This window comes from Tachypleus tridentatus, chromosome 8, assembly GCF_004210375.1.
Source record: "Tachypleus tridentatus isolate NWPU-2018 chromosome 8, ASM421037v1, whole genome shotgun sequence".
Classification (NCBI taxonomy): Eukaryota; Metazoa; Arthropoda; class Merostomata; order Xiphosura; family Limulidae; genus Tachypleus; species Tachypleus tridentatus.
In genome coordinates this window covers 75,583,072-75,598,256 of record NC_134832.1, presented here as the reverse complement: position 1 = coordinate 75,598,256, position 15,185 = coordinate 75,583,072, and the positions used below count along the sequence as shown (strand labels likewise).

General features: G+C 31.6%; 1 pseudogene across 1 annotated transcript in view; it reads left to right on the top strand.

The window, feature by feature from the left end:
* Positions 1 to 15,185, top strand: part of LOC143223935 (alkyldihydroxyacetonephosphate synthase, peroxisomal-like) — a 28,760-nt pseudogene that overhangs the window by 3,262 nt on the left and 10,313 nt on the right. The window contains exons 3-11 of the transcript XR_013013181.1: positions 3,397 to 3,517; positions 5,064 to 5,138; positions 7,193 to 7,264; positions 7,501 to 7,580; positions 8,807 to 8,887; positions 9,853 to 10,032; positions 10,557 to 10,566; positions 11,176 to 11,310; positions 14,525 to 14,574. The product of XR_013013181.1 is annotated as an alkyldihydroxyacetonephosphate synthase, peroxisomal-like (transcript). The remainder of the gene's footprint in view (positions 1 to 3,396; positions 3,518 to 5,063; positions 5,139 to 7,192; positions 7,265 to 7,500; positions 7,581 to 8,806; positions 8,888 to 9,852; positions 10,033 to 10,556; positions 10,567 to 11,175; positions 11,311 to 14,524; positions 14,575 to 15,185) is intronic.

The window sequence follows — 15,185 nt, the reverse complement described above, 5'->3', positions numbered from 1 at the left end:
AGTACCATACCTAAACATCTATTTATTAATGACATGATATGCTTAGCATGTCAATATATTTACAACTTAATACATCGAGATATTCCACGATATGTTATACTGAGTGGACACGCAGAATATTGATCGCGTCAAGTTCAGTTGTTATTCAGGAATAGAACAAATACACTACATGGCCAAAAGTATGTGTATTCGGCTATTACAGCCACACTCATTGCTTACAGGTAGATAAGATCAAGCATACAGCCATGCAATCTCCATATGAAAACCTTGGCAGTAGAATGGGTCGTACTAAAGAACTCAGAGATTTTCAACGTGGCACTGTCATTGGATGCCACCTTTCCAACAGTCAGTTTGTTAAATTTCTGCCTTGTTAGAGCAGCCCCGTGAACAGTAAGTGCTGTTATTGTGAAGTAAACAAGTCTAGTAGTAACAATAGCTCAGTCATGAAGCCACACAAGCTCACAGAACGGGACCGCCGAGTGCTGAAGCTTGTAGTGCGTAAAAATCGTCTATTTACAGTTGAAACATTCACTACCGAGTTCCAAACTACCTCTGGAAGCAACGCCAGCACAAGAATTATTCGTCGGGAGCTTCATGAAACGGGTTTCCATGGCTGAGCAGCCGCACACAAGCCTAAGATCACCAGGCACAATGCCTGGAGTGGTGTGAAGCACCCCGCCAATTGGACTCTGGGGCAGTGGAAACGCGTTCTCTGGAGTAATGAATCACGTTTCACTATCTAGGAGTCTGACGGACGAATCTGGGTTTGGTGAACGCTACCTGCCTGAATGTAATAAGTTTTGTGGAGAATAAATAATGGTCTGGGGCTGTTTTTCATGGTTTGGGCTAGACTCTTTTGTTCTAGTGAAGGGAAATCTTAATGCTACAGCATACAACGACATTTTAGAGAATTGTGTGCTTCCAACTTTGTGGCAACAATTTGGGGAAGGCCCTTGTTTGTTTCAGCATGACATTGCCCCCGTGCGCAAAGCGTGGTTCATAAAGACATAGTTTGCTGAGATTAGTGTGGAAGAACTTGACTGGCCTGCATAGATCCCTGACCTCAGCCCCATCGAACACCTTTGGGGTGAACTTGAACGCTGACTGCGAGCCAAACCTTCTCCCCTGATATCAGTTCCTGACCTCACTAATGCACTTGTGTCTAAATAGGAGCGAATTCCCGCAGCTTTGTTCCAAAATCCAGTGACAAGCTTTCGCAGAAGAGTGGAGGATGTTATAGCAACAAAGGGGATCAAACTCCATATTGATGCCCATGGTTCTGGAATGAGATATTCAACAAACACATGTGGGTGTGATGGTCGGATGTCCATATACTTTCGGCCATGTAGCGTAATTCTAGAATATTAAAAAAAATCTGTGTGAACTTCACAAGATGAGTTCTATGAAATATGTAGGCAGACCGGAGTAGTAAACAGTCATACAGGCAGGGATACTGGAGGGGAAGGAAAGTTGAAGGCACTGGACGAAGAGCCTGTGTGTTTTTTTTCTTAAAGCAAGGACACATCAGGCCATCTGCTGGGTCTAGTGGACAAAGTGTGTTGTTTTTTGTTAGATCAAAGTCACATCGGACTAACTGTTGTGTCCACAGGACAAGGTGTGCGTTTGCTTTTCTTGCAAACAAAGCCACATCAGGTTATCTGCCATTTCCACTGAGATTATCGTTTGCGTAAGTGTGTGTTTTTCATAGAATAAAACTACGTCAGGCTATTTGCTTTGTCCATTGGACAAAGTGTACGTGTTTTTCTTAGAGCAAAGCCACATCGGGCTTAATTAACTTAGTACTGTGAGTAATTAACTTAGTACTTAGAATGTGCATAACAGCACATTCAGTATTAATTACCTAGTTTGTTATTGAATGAATAAAGTTTAAGATTACATATAGAAATAGAAAATAGCAAAAAAGGAGATCGATGATAAATATTGTTAAATATATAAAAGCAAATTTCATACAAGTATTTCGTGTTTGCGATTTTTAAAATTAAACATTACATCTTAAAATGATTCAGAGTCAAAATTATACAATGTTAATGGAGGATAATTATGACATGTTCTTCTACCTAGTAAAATAGGTAATTTCAGTGAAGACAAAAAATTCCTCAGCAAAATACAGATTTAATATGTTCTTTGATTTACAACTCCTTCTGCAGCAAACTAATTTCGCCGCAATACACGGCTCAAATGTACTGTTTGGGAAGGCAGTTGACATCCAGCATACTGTTTGGGAAGGCAGTTAGCATCTAGTATACTGTTTTGGGAGGCAGTTAACCTCTAGTATACTGTTTGGGAATGCGGTAAGCCTCTAATAATGACAATGATTGACTTTATATCTGAACCTCAAATATCAGAGATATTTGGACTATTTTCTTTTCATGTTTTTGGAAATTTGGTGTGTGATCCTATTTAACGAGGAAATCGATAGTATAAGATGAAAGCTATTGAAATTAATGAGTTTCTTTTTCTTCATATTGTAAGTAATGAGCTTTCAAAAGTGAACTTAAACGTTAGTGTTCTGAAAGATTAAACTTTAAATGGTTGTCCAGTAATACTTCGCTTCACCCCCCATAAGAATTCATTTGTTATGGTTTAATCTATTTCATTGCTCAGGATACACATCTGTGATTACGTCTATCACCCTGTATATTTTAAACAAGCGAAATCGAATTTAACGCACTGCTTAACCTTGTGTTCAAAATGTTAAAATGATGCACAGGGTTAATTTCAGAATTTTTCAACATGTGCTTTTATTTATCACTAGAACGTCTTTATCATATTTGATATGAAACATTTCACTCACACTGGATATTTGTGGTTAGCTGATTATCTCACCATCTAGTTGTGTGTAATAATGATGGAAAAAGTTAGTCCAGAAAACTTTCCTTTGAGTGAACTTTTACATTTATTCTATCAATACAACATAGTAGCATAAATGTTACTTATTTTACCCATATCTATAAATACATCTGTGTATACCCAGTACTCAGCTGAGGAAATGTACTCTATATTTATATTTAGTGGGTCAAGGACGATCAAATTCTAACACATCTAACTTTCCAGTAGATCAAAACAAGTGTTTTAAATATAACAAAATATGGTTTTGCTAACTGTTACCAAACTTCAACAGTATTTGTATTAAAATGGTGAAGTGTGGGATAAAATCGTAGTTAATATTAGAAAGTTTTACATAAAATATAAATTGGAAGTTTCAAAACAGTTTCAGATTACATCTTTCATAGTAAACTCATGCTATAATGTTTTGATTATCCAATACTTCATTACTGGTAGTGTAAGTTTAATTAAAAAGAATGTGTTATATCAGAAGTCTTCAGACATTAAGAATCAGTTGTAGTATTTACATAAGCTAAATTGTCTCCGTAGGCAGAAATTAAAAATGAAGTTCTGCCAACTCCATTAACAAATAAGGATTTCCTTGAAGACCTCAAGACTGTTAATATTTCCTATACCGATGACCCACAGGACAGGCTATTTAGGTCACATGGTGAGTGACAATATTTTAGTTTTTAGTCTAAATTTAATAATTAACCGTTCACAAGAACACGTTATTATGAACTTATATTTAGAAAATTTCTCTGAAAGAAAGCATAATTTGATGTTCGGATTCTTACAAACTCCTGCATTAAAAAATCAGGCAAATGAAAACAACATGAAGAACCTAAAAATTCTGGAATGATGAATGTACAGTGATACATAAATACTTGCATATTAGGCTAAATCAACCCGATTGTTATGTTATTCTCATTTTTGTGATAAATACGAGATAGGGTTTGAAAATGTATATGTCTTATGCACAAGATTCCACTGCGTAAACAGTATCGTAGCAACCTATTTTACAATGAAATATTTAATTCAATATTTAGTATTTTTTAAACATCGCGAATGTGCAATTGGAGCCACTTAAATTAAGCGCCTACTCAATGAAATATACATCACAAGTTAAAACACAGACTGAAACGTGGCAGTACTACAGTATAATTATTTTTTTTATCGAAATCAACACTGATTTCAGCGATGGAGTTTGAGTCAACTAAGGCTTACAAGCTATTTACAATAAATCAAATGTCCGCCTGTACTTCGTGCTTAATAATTAATGAAGTGAAATATGAAAGTTGGGTATTCTTGGTGCAACAGTGGCAGACCTTCCAGATAAGTAAGTTTGAAAAAACTTAGGGTAAAAAAAGATGCACTTGTGTTAGTTTCTTTCTTATCAAGTTCGTGTCACTTGTTGTGAAGATTGTTTTACGTAGATTATTTATGCTGGTTTACATCAGACATTATGTCGGTGTTGACAGTAATTTAACAATGACAACTTTTTTATCTAGAAAAACTTTAGCTAAATGTGTATTTTTCTCATTCTTTAAATATCTTACCTGACCACTTCATTTTCCTAAATACTAGTATTATGGCCTTACCATAAAAACAAATCTCATTATACCAGTTTAAAAAAACAACCGTTGATATTAACGTTTTATGAAATTGTATGTTACGTGAAAATCATAGGGTATGGTATCTGTTCTTAAAATCTGGCAAAGATAGAAGCGTATTCAAGTGAACTTAATACATTGTTAGTAGCAAGTTAGTATTTTTACAAGGTAGTTTGACAGCCATATTTGGAAATAAGCCAAATGCATAGAACGACTCCTTGCTCATATCAAATACAAATATAGCTTATGACCGGTAACCTTTAGAAAATTAAAACGTTCGTTTATACAAAAAATAATGAACTGGACAAAAAGTTACAAATAGAACAGTTGACTTAACTGCATTAATTTATAAATATATTTAATTTATTACAGTCAGTGTTATATTTAGACTAGGTTGTTCTTCGATAGTAACTACAGCTTTAGAACACAAATAATTCCCCCCTTTAATTTATGAATTTTGTGAAACAGCTGTTGCATCATGATGTTAAAACAAAAATATGTTATTCACAATAAAAAGGCACGAAAAGATAAATATTATGTGATTATTGTATGTATAGCAGGATTCTAGTTGTGAAACTTGATCTTTTTAACCCGTATTTTCAGGTCAGACAATGCGTGAAATCTTTATGTTAAGAGAAGGATTGTTCAGCAGAACTCCAGATCTTGTTATGTGGCCGAGTGAGTTTAGTAAACTAGTTATTTTTTCTAGTTAGAGATAATTGTCTGTTTATTGCAGAAAAGGAATGTGTTGTAACGTTTAAACAGATAACATTGAGGAAAAGATGTATTTAGCAGATAACTTAAGTATTCCAGTTGTGTAACAGACTGAGATAGTTGCTTCAACAGATAGTGGCACTACAATTTTTTCATGAAAATGATACGTTACCTTCATAACATTTTTATCTTTAGTATTTCTTGTGATCTTTTACATGTGTAAGAAGTTGTATCACCGGAACTTCCTTCTCCCCATTGATTTTATGAGTATACCACACTTAAATGTGTCCCAAGATATTCAATAAATTGTTAAAATTGAAATCGAATTTTTGCTAATCACTTTTTGGCGTATTTTTATTTAAAGATATTTTAAATTGTTCAGTGTATTGTTAGTAAAGCTACTGCGAGATTTTTTTAGATTATTCTTTAAATATTAGAATGCAAAGTTCAGTCCGTTTATTGCTAACTGAATCGTATGAGTATACCACCCTTAAATGTGTCCCAAGATATTCAATAAATTGTTAAAATTGAAATCGAATTTTTGCTAATCACTTTTTGGCGTATTTTTATTTAAAGATATTTGAAATTGTTCAGTGTATTGTTAGTAAAGCTACTGCAAGATTTTTTTAGATTATTCTTTAAATATTAGAATGCAAAGTTCAGTCCGTTTATTGCTAACTGAATCGTTTTATTTCTTCGACTAAAAGTTCTACAAGTTACCTTAACCAATGTTCTCTGATAGGCCTAACACACTAAACACTACTACAACAATTTCATTCAGTTACTAATTCTGGTGTCCCATCAAATGCTGTATCTACATTTTATCATACTGTTCATAAACTGTATTTATATGACGTTTCTCGCAGCAAAACCCTAAACTTTTGACAATGAATATCCTTGCCTTTCACAACTGCATTGATTATATGCTCATACTAACTTGTTTACCAGCTCACCTAATTTTTGGTACAAAAAATATGTTACTCATTTGTGATATTTGGTGGCTGCTACGTTCAGTTAATTTTCGGTTATTTAAAATTGTTAACTTAAGTGTTTCCAATCTGAGAAGAAGTCGCAGAAGTTCTACGAATTAAATTGAAATACACAATTCTGGTTTCAGCATCTATACGATTCTACTAAGTATGAAGGCATAATTGTTAATAAATCTTGAAACATGCTCTTTAAATTATTTTATTTGTAAAAACCCATATTGTAAAATTAAAACTTCAAATAAACGATATAATAGCACATTTCTTTCACTTAAGTTATAGTTTACTTTCATTTGTTATAAATAATTCAAGATATAAAAAGAATATTCTACAACTCGTATGAAGTGACATGAAACTAGTTGCATGACATTTTCTCATCCTCAGGTATTAGGTGTATGTGTACATATTCACGACAATAACTAACGTTAGAGGAAAATCGTAGGTTCTAGCTGTTTTCCTACCTGTTTTATGTTTTTTTTTTCTCCAAGACATTTTTCATTTATGCACTAGTTTATATGCAATTAAAATTTTAGCTTCTCGTATTATACTTGATATAGTGTAATTGGTAGCAAAGGACAGATTATCCTGTTTTCCTGTGGTTAAAATATAACAAGTGAAAACGGTTCATACATACAAAACAAGTAATCTTTTGCATTTAAAATCCTGGTTACCTATTGGATATGTTCCATCGATATAAATGACTGTTATTTGTAAAACAGGTGTACACTGTTTAATGTCACTTTAATTTTTAGCAAACATACAAAAAGTTATTTTATTTTCAGAGTCTTTTTCACTTAGTATACATATTACGTGAACAAGAATTATACGAATTACAAATAATAATATTTGATATTTTATTACACGAAAAAATAGCGAAAATACATAAGACCGTGAGGAAATGTTTTCCTTTCATTGTTGTATAATATTGTAATTTCAATGGATCTTTTGTTGAAAGTAACATAAGAGATATATATGTTTATAACTCACATTCATTGATGATGTCACTTAAGGTATTAATATTTTCATCAACAGTTTCACATGATGACGTAGTTCAAGTTGTTAAGATGGCAAATAAATATAATGTTGTTGTTATTCCATTTGGAGGTGAGTGAAAATATTTTGTTTGATTTGTTATTTAATACAATCTTGCTTGGGTTTTATTAATATAAATTTTTATTTTCATACAACTGTTTGTTTTAATTTAAAAATACTTCTGGTTTCATACTTTTATCTAAGCTTTAAGAATGTGCTGTTCAGTGTAATATGTTATGAGATTAAACTTCCAGAACGATATATGGCGGACAGCTGTTTGTGTAAGTAATACGAAATGTTTTCATTAGGTGGCACTAGTGTTTTAGGAGCTTTGGAGTGCCCTGAAGAAGAAAGGAGAATGATTGTTTCCTTGGATACCACTCAAATGGTAAAAATAAAACCAGTCTTTTTTTTTTTCATGTTGGAAAAAACGTTTCTTTTCTTTTATATTTGGTGTTAAATGTTACTTAGAAAAAAACACTATATCAACAGAGAAGCTATTGTAATACCAAACAAATTGTGAACAAGTGGGCAAAAACCATCATAAATTACCTGTAATATCACCCTGCCTTATCGTTGTGACAGACGTTAAGTCAAATTGTTTGTTTTTGTACTTATGAAAAAATCAAAGTTGTTAACTAAAACCATAATGTATAAACAATTAGTTAATACAAGTGAAACACGTATACACACAGGTTTTTAAGATGTATAACATCAACTGTTTCTTTATCGATAATCCAATCAGTCTAGAACTAAAATAACAACAACAGACATTTAGCAGAAAGTCTGTTAACTGTTTAAAAGCTTTTATTATGCAGATCAGATTAGACAGAATTCTTTTCCCCGAAAAATAATAATGAGTGATGAATCTGAGTATTATTATGATGAGTTCGGGAAGTAATATGAACATTAAGAGTTCTCATTAAACGCCACGGTGTTATATCACATAGATATACAGAGGCACAAGCTGTCTGCTTCACTATAAATAATGTCTGTCTCACCTTTCGAATATATTATATATATGATCACTTACAAGTTATTAGACTGTCAAATTGTGTACTATAATCAATTTACTTAAACTTCTTGAAGCTACGCAGTTCATTTGATGCTATTACAAGTAATACTACTCACGGAAAGTCAGTGGTTTTATAACGTTAAAAATCAGGTCTTGATTCATGGTGAGGACGGAACACAAGTGGTTCATTATGTAGCTTTGAGCTATACAACAAACAAATAATAAATGACTAACAAATTAAAGTACAAATAACGCATAAGTAGAGGTACTTTCTGATCTAAAACCGCTTAATACAGTTCTGGATGTAAGGTTCATAATGTTTTGAAAGCGTATTATTCAAGAGTTCAGAAAACATTTACGTGAAAAGAACTTTGGTTTTACTGCCGAGTTTACCAAGCAATGAAGCAACTACCCACTGACACATTGTACAGAACATTATATCTGATGGTGAGATTCAATTAGCGTAACTACAGCGAATAAATGGTTTGTCTCATTCTGTCGTATATATAGCTTTGAAGATTTCTGGAAAATCTATGACATGACATTATCAGTCTTCAACTCAGTAACTTCCATCTTTATTTTCTTATTTTATGATTCAAAATAAGATTTTATGGGTAGATAAGAAGAACCACACAGCCCACATTGAAGCTGGAATCTTGGGTAAAGACTTAGAAAGTAAGGTAAATAATGTGGAATTATAATTTATATGATTGTTTTTCTGAAACAGAACCAAATCAAAACACGTTATTGACTATCCTACTGGCCGGTACCGTATTTTTAAATATTATGTGTTCTTTGTGCAAATAAAGTGTATACATAAAGCCCTTACAAATTCTGTACGACTTACTCAGATTGAACATATATAGAATTAAGTTGAACTACCTTTCTCAGACTCGATAATTACTAATTTATTTTTAATTATTTAATAGATATCCTCGAACCATCTTATGGATTTATCTCATACATTAAACACTAGTATCAAAATATGGTTATTTATCTCTTTTTCTTCAAAGTTGTTTAATGTACAGGTTTTATATATTTGACTATATAAAAATGGGCTAAGTGCTGATGCCCATGTAAATTGAAATACAATCCATTAGTTATTCATTCAACACGTAATAAAGTCGTTAACTAAGAAATAATTCAAAAATGATACATCGACCCATTAATCACGTTAGAATACAGTAAGCATACAAGTGGGTCCGAACACAATTTATTACTAGTTTTTATACCTGTAACAGTTTTCCAAAGCGTAACAAATACTGATTCTCATAGTTTACTCGTTACTAAAGTACGATCTACTTTTAATAACATACAAACCTCCTAACAACTAAATTATAAGTTTACAAACTTATAACTCAACTGTTTGTTAATTATAGTTACAATTATCTCGTGCAACTTGTAATTCATGATACACTTGTAATATATTCTATAGTGTTTTTTCTTCTTCTGTTTACTGAATATCTAGGTAAATTAGTAATTATTGATACTATTGATAGACCTGTAATTAAAAGTGATCAGTGGTGATAAGTAACAAAACTTGAATGGTCTTTATTACTTTGGTAATATGTATGTATTTGTTAAGTGAATGCGATAAAAACTTGTAAAAGTGTCACAACCATGTCGTATTGAGTTTTCTTTTCAGCTTGCTGAATATGGATTCTGTACGGGTCATGAACCAGATTCGTCAGAATTCAGTACTCTGGGAGGTTGTGTAGCCACCAGAGCATCTGAAATGAAGAAGAATATCTATGGAAATATAGAAGACATGTTGGTCCATGTGCGGATGGTAACATCTCAGGGTGTCGTTGAGAAAAACTGTAAGGTAGGCTTCCTTTAACGCGATGGTGTACTGTTTGAAAGTAGTATCTATACCAAAAAACAAGGTTTTTTCCGTTTTTGCAGTAACGGAAAAAAACTGTGGGACTGGCTTATTATGATTGTGTAGCGTCTTAAAGTAAGAGATGGAAATTCTTTCTACAGTAGTGATAAAATTCTTTTTTTACAACGTAACAAACTTGTAAAACACCTTGAAACCATTTCGATGCAGTTTTGACAAATGAATGAATACCACATATAATATATATATATATATAAATAAATATATTATATATAATATATATATATATAAATAAATATATTATATATAATATATATATAAATGTATAAATTTAGACGAAATACTACTTCACACTTTTGTTATGACTATAAAATGTATCAAGTTATAAACAGAATAGAAATTGAAGTAGGTTGAATGTGAAAATAGAAAACAAAATGGAAAACAAACCATTAATAAAATCACTTTCACTGAAGTAATTGTATAACCTCTGTAAAGTGTTATAAATACAGTTGCTCTGTGGTTAGTCTGTAGACTTGTCACCCTAAGATCTGGGTCAAAGTTTTTGTGGAGTGCATTGTATTAATTGCCCACTGCTTAACATTTGAGTTTAAAAATACTTTCAAGTGTGAAAGATTTTTATTATAGCAAAAAATATTTTATATTACTGTATATAATTATGAAGATACTTTTAAATACTAATATTTTATCAAACTTTCCTGTGAATCATTATTAAAATATTCAAATGAGATTAACAAATAAATATTGACTATTTGAATGCTTTTTTATGGAACCGTCAAGAATTAATGCTTTGTAGCCATAAAAGTTACTGATGTTTTAATTGAATAATCATAATTTTGATAAAGATAATCCTGTTACTGAAAAACTCATCATGAGTATTTGTTCATAAAAAACATTATTTTTAATTCGGATCAAAATTCGGTGTAACTCAGCTGCAGAAACACAGTTCACAATTCTCTGAAGTTATATCGCCATAAATAAAACAAACAATACATCCACATCTCAAGACAAACATATATAAATATTTATAATATGTTTGTTCGAGTTCACTCAGCTCAAAAACATTTCCTAGTTGATATTTTAAAACCACGTTTCTATTTCAATTTTCAGGTCAAGCCTTAAAACCTGAAGCTGAATCTCTTAACTCCTTTTGTCGACGTCATGAAAAAGTTTTACGTCACTCGAATGAAAGGATTTGATGTCACACGGATGTGTGTTGTGACGTTGCTTCTGGAAGGAAAGAAAGTTTGTCTCTTTAAAATGGTTAATGACGATTTTCATTTTGTTTCGTTGTTGTTGTACCTAGTAATTAATTATGAGATATGTGGAGCGTTATTACACTTGTTATATGCTATTTGAGGTAACTTCATGTCAGTGCGAAAATCTGGACGAAAAGAAATAAATGATAACAAACAAATTGAGTCAATAATCATTAAGTCACAAACCCATGGTAAGAATGTGTATATATATATAGAGAGAGAGAGAGTGAGGAAGAAGATTCTGTTGAACTAATACACTATTTAAACATGGCTTATGGCTATGTCCACAAATATTGTATTTTTTCCTGAAAGTAGCCATTTTGTTTTACGTTCTTATGTCTTCGGAAAGTCACTGTGCACTTATATATTTATTAACATACATGTTTTAATATAGAATACTGTAGGCAAATATGAATGACAATTATAAACAATGTTGAAAGTGACCACCGTTGGCAGCAATACAGGCCTGGATCCTTCTTATTTTGTTTGTAAACACCGCTATCAGTTGCTGGCTTGAAATAGACTGAATAAAATATGATTACAAAACTGCACAGTGACTTTCCGAACACCCTGTATAATAGAAATGCATTATCGTGCCATAAGATATTTTAAGAGTTTTAATGCTTACAGAATCCGTATGTTTTTCAAAAAGCGTTTCTTTTTTGGTAAGGAAAGCTAAAGCAATTATTTCTCTTTAGTTATTTGAAAAATTATGTTATAGATTAGTAAAAAGTTATTTGTAAATGATCTAGTGAAGAGCTTTTTAAAATAAAATTGTAGTGATATTCCGAAATTATTTTTAGGTAATTTTTAAATACATAATTGGGTTTCATAGTTAAGGTTTTTATAGCTGTGCGGCCATGTACGTTTTTGTTGTTTCATTGCTTTTCATTTTCATTTTATTCCTTAAATAGAGTTTTCTTATAAAGCAGTTTTCAAACACTTATATTTAAAAAGTATTAATAACTTATATACAATATTTTGCTAATTTATATGAAATTAAAATTGCTCGTTTACTTTAATGATTAATATTTTTGTCGTTAGTATGTAGTTTTATTAGTCTCATCTTCTTATATTCGTTGTTTAACTTTATCTGTACAGGATTGAAATATAACATTTGAAAGTCTACAAAACCAAGTGAAATGAAACAAAATGCTTCACTGGACTGTTGAATTTTTCATATGTTTTTATTGTATTATATATATTAATGAAATTAAATAAATACATGTAAATGAGGTTAAATAAGCAAACAAAATCATGAGGACGGACTGAGTTAGAAACAATCCCAACCTCTGATTATTAATATTATAACCATAGTTTTTAAAGCCATAACAAAACAATTAAATTAAATAAAATACGTTACATTTTTAAAAAAGATCCTAGGGTACAAGTTACAACATGGGATTATAAAATGTATCCTAGGTTTTGGAGGTGACTGTAAAATAGAACCCAAATTGCAGTGGAGTTCCACCGTCTATCAGTCTTAACCTCGAATTCGCTAGTCTCACATAAGAAATAAACACAATTAGATTAGTAATTATGAGAGAGAGATGTGGGTGCTTAAGTCCACAACGTCTCACATCTACATCTCCCTTCACTGCCTGCAGACAGTTGTGGGATGTGACTGCTCTCCCAAGATTTATGCAATTTTGGAATAGCATAAAGAAACGGCAAATCTACAAAAGAATTACGTTTAGAAGAAAGGTTATGATAAGGTTTAACGAAATTATTAATTACTGTATCTTTGGATTGGTTAATAAGTTTAAATGTTTGTGTATAATTAAATTTTTATCATAATTAATGCACAGAATTTTTTGCAAGTTACGCCGACGTTACAGTCAACTTTTTCAATAGGAACTATAACATTTTTCTTGCAGTTCTTGATATTATAAGAGACAAAATATTATGTGACATAATAAAAAAGAAGCTAAATACAGAATAGCAACAAAATGTAATAAAAATAATATTCTAAAATATCTTGAAAAAATATTAATGAATATATATTAAAACCTAATTATATTACAGTTTATTTACCTTGATGGTTTCTATAAAGAAAATTTTATACACTTAAGGAAATAAAAATAAAATTGTCACACATAAATTTTTAAAAATACTATACAGATTTACCATTTCATCAGCTAAAAAATAACGTTCAAAGTTAAATCTCTGAAGCTGAACGATTTTTAATGTTCGAAATCTATAAACGTTTCTTGTCAAGCATCTGTAAACCAACAACATTCTCTTGGCGCGACGATTTATAAACTTTACGCGAGTTTCTCGAAGATAATATTCGAATATTATCAATATTCGAAGATACGCTAGTGCTTTTGTACAACATATATTGTTGGTTCTTACACTAAAGAATCTTCTAAAAATTTATAGAATATGCGTAACTTTCCCAATACACATTTAACAATATAAGTTATGTGTATTTCTAAATATATCTTAAGCAGTATTATAAATATTAAACTAAATATATAACAATAAACCCATTACAATATGATGAAAACAAAATATTAAATGTATTCTTTATTCAAGTAATCTTTTCGGTCACCAGATGCCCCCCATAGACATAGCGGTATGTCTGCGGATATATAACGCTAGAAATGTGGTTTATATATCCGTGGTGGGTAGAGCACAGGTAGCTCATTGTGTATCTTTGTGCTTAACTTCAAACAAGCAAATGTAACCAGATTTTAGACCTAGGTTTTTGTGTTTCGTTTTACTACAATGAGATTATGATCGTTTTATATACACCTTGTTAACGTCACGATAATCGTCTACTAAACATTAAAATGTTGTGATTTTCTTTGTTTGTAGTAAAGCTGAATACTACAGAATGGCATATCTGTACTGTCCCCATCTCGGATATCAAAACCTGGTTTATAGCGTTCTAAGCCTTTACACTTACCGCTGTGACTCCGGTTGCCTTTTTAATTTGTTTATTTGGTGTTAAGAACAAAGTAACACGATTGGCTATCTATGATCTGCCTACCACTGGTATCAAAGTTAGGATTTCAGCATTGTATGCATATAAAGAGTTACTGTTATGCCACTGGGAGGTAAATGTTATTATAATATTTTAAAGCCAACGTGTTATATATGGATGAAATTGTTTTATAATCACCATCACAGCGATTCTAGTTTTTCACACTTTTTCAAATTACTTTTTATATTCTTGCTTTTCCCTTGTTTTCAAGGACGTCGAAAGACTGGAGAAAAAACTTCTGCTGTTAGGGAACAAATTTGGGTGAGTGAACTTGAATTTCACATTTACGAATGTTTATGTTTATTTATAGTTAAGCACAAAGCTATACAATGGGCTATCCGTGCTCTGCCCACCACGAGTATTGAAAGCCGGTTTCTAGCGTTGTAACCCCGCAGATATAACGCTGTGACACGAGGAGGGAGTTTCTTGAACGCTAATAAAATAACTTAATCTTCCTGTCTATAAAGCATAGACGAGGGTTCAATTCCGGTTTTTTAAAACTTTCAAGATTTAAACGTACATTTAGTTATAACACATAAAGCATGAATATTTGTAGAGATTAAACAATTGTTATCTTGGCTACGAAAAACAAATAACTCGTAAAAATAGTGTGAATAGAAAATATGTTTATGGTTTGATGAATTTGTGTTTTTGTTTTGTTTTTGAATATCGCGCAAAGCTACATGAGAGCTATTTATACTATTAGCAATCCCTAATTTAGCAGTGTAGAGCTAGAGGGAAGACAGCTAATCATTACCATACAACGCCAACACTGACAACTCTTTCACCAACGAATCGTAGATTGACTGTATCATTATAATGCCCCAGGGATGAAAGGGTGAGCTTTACTGGTGTGATGGGGATTTAAACCC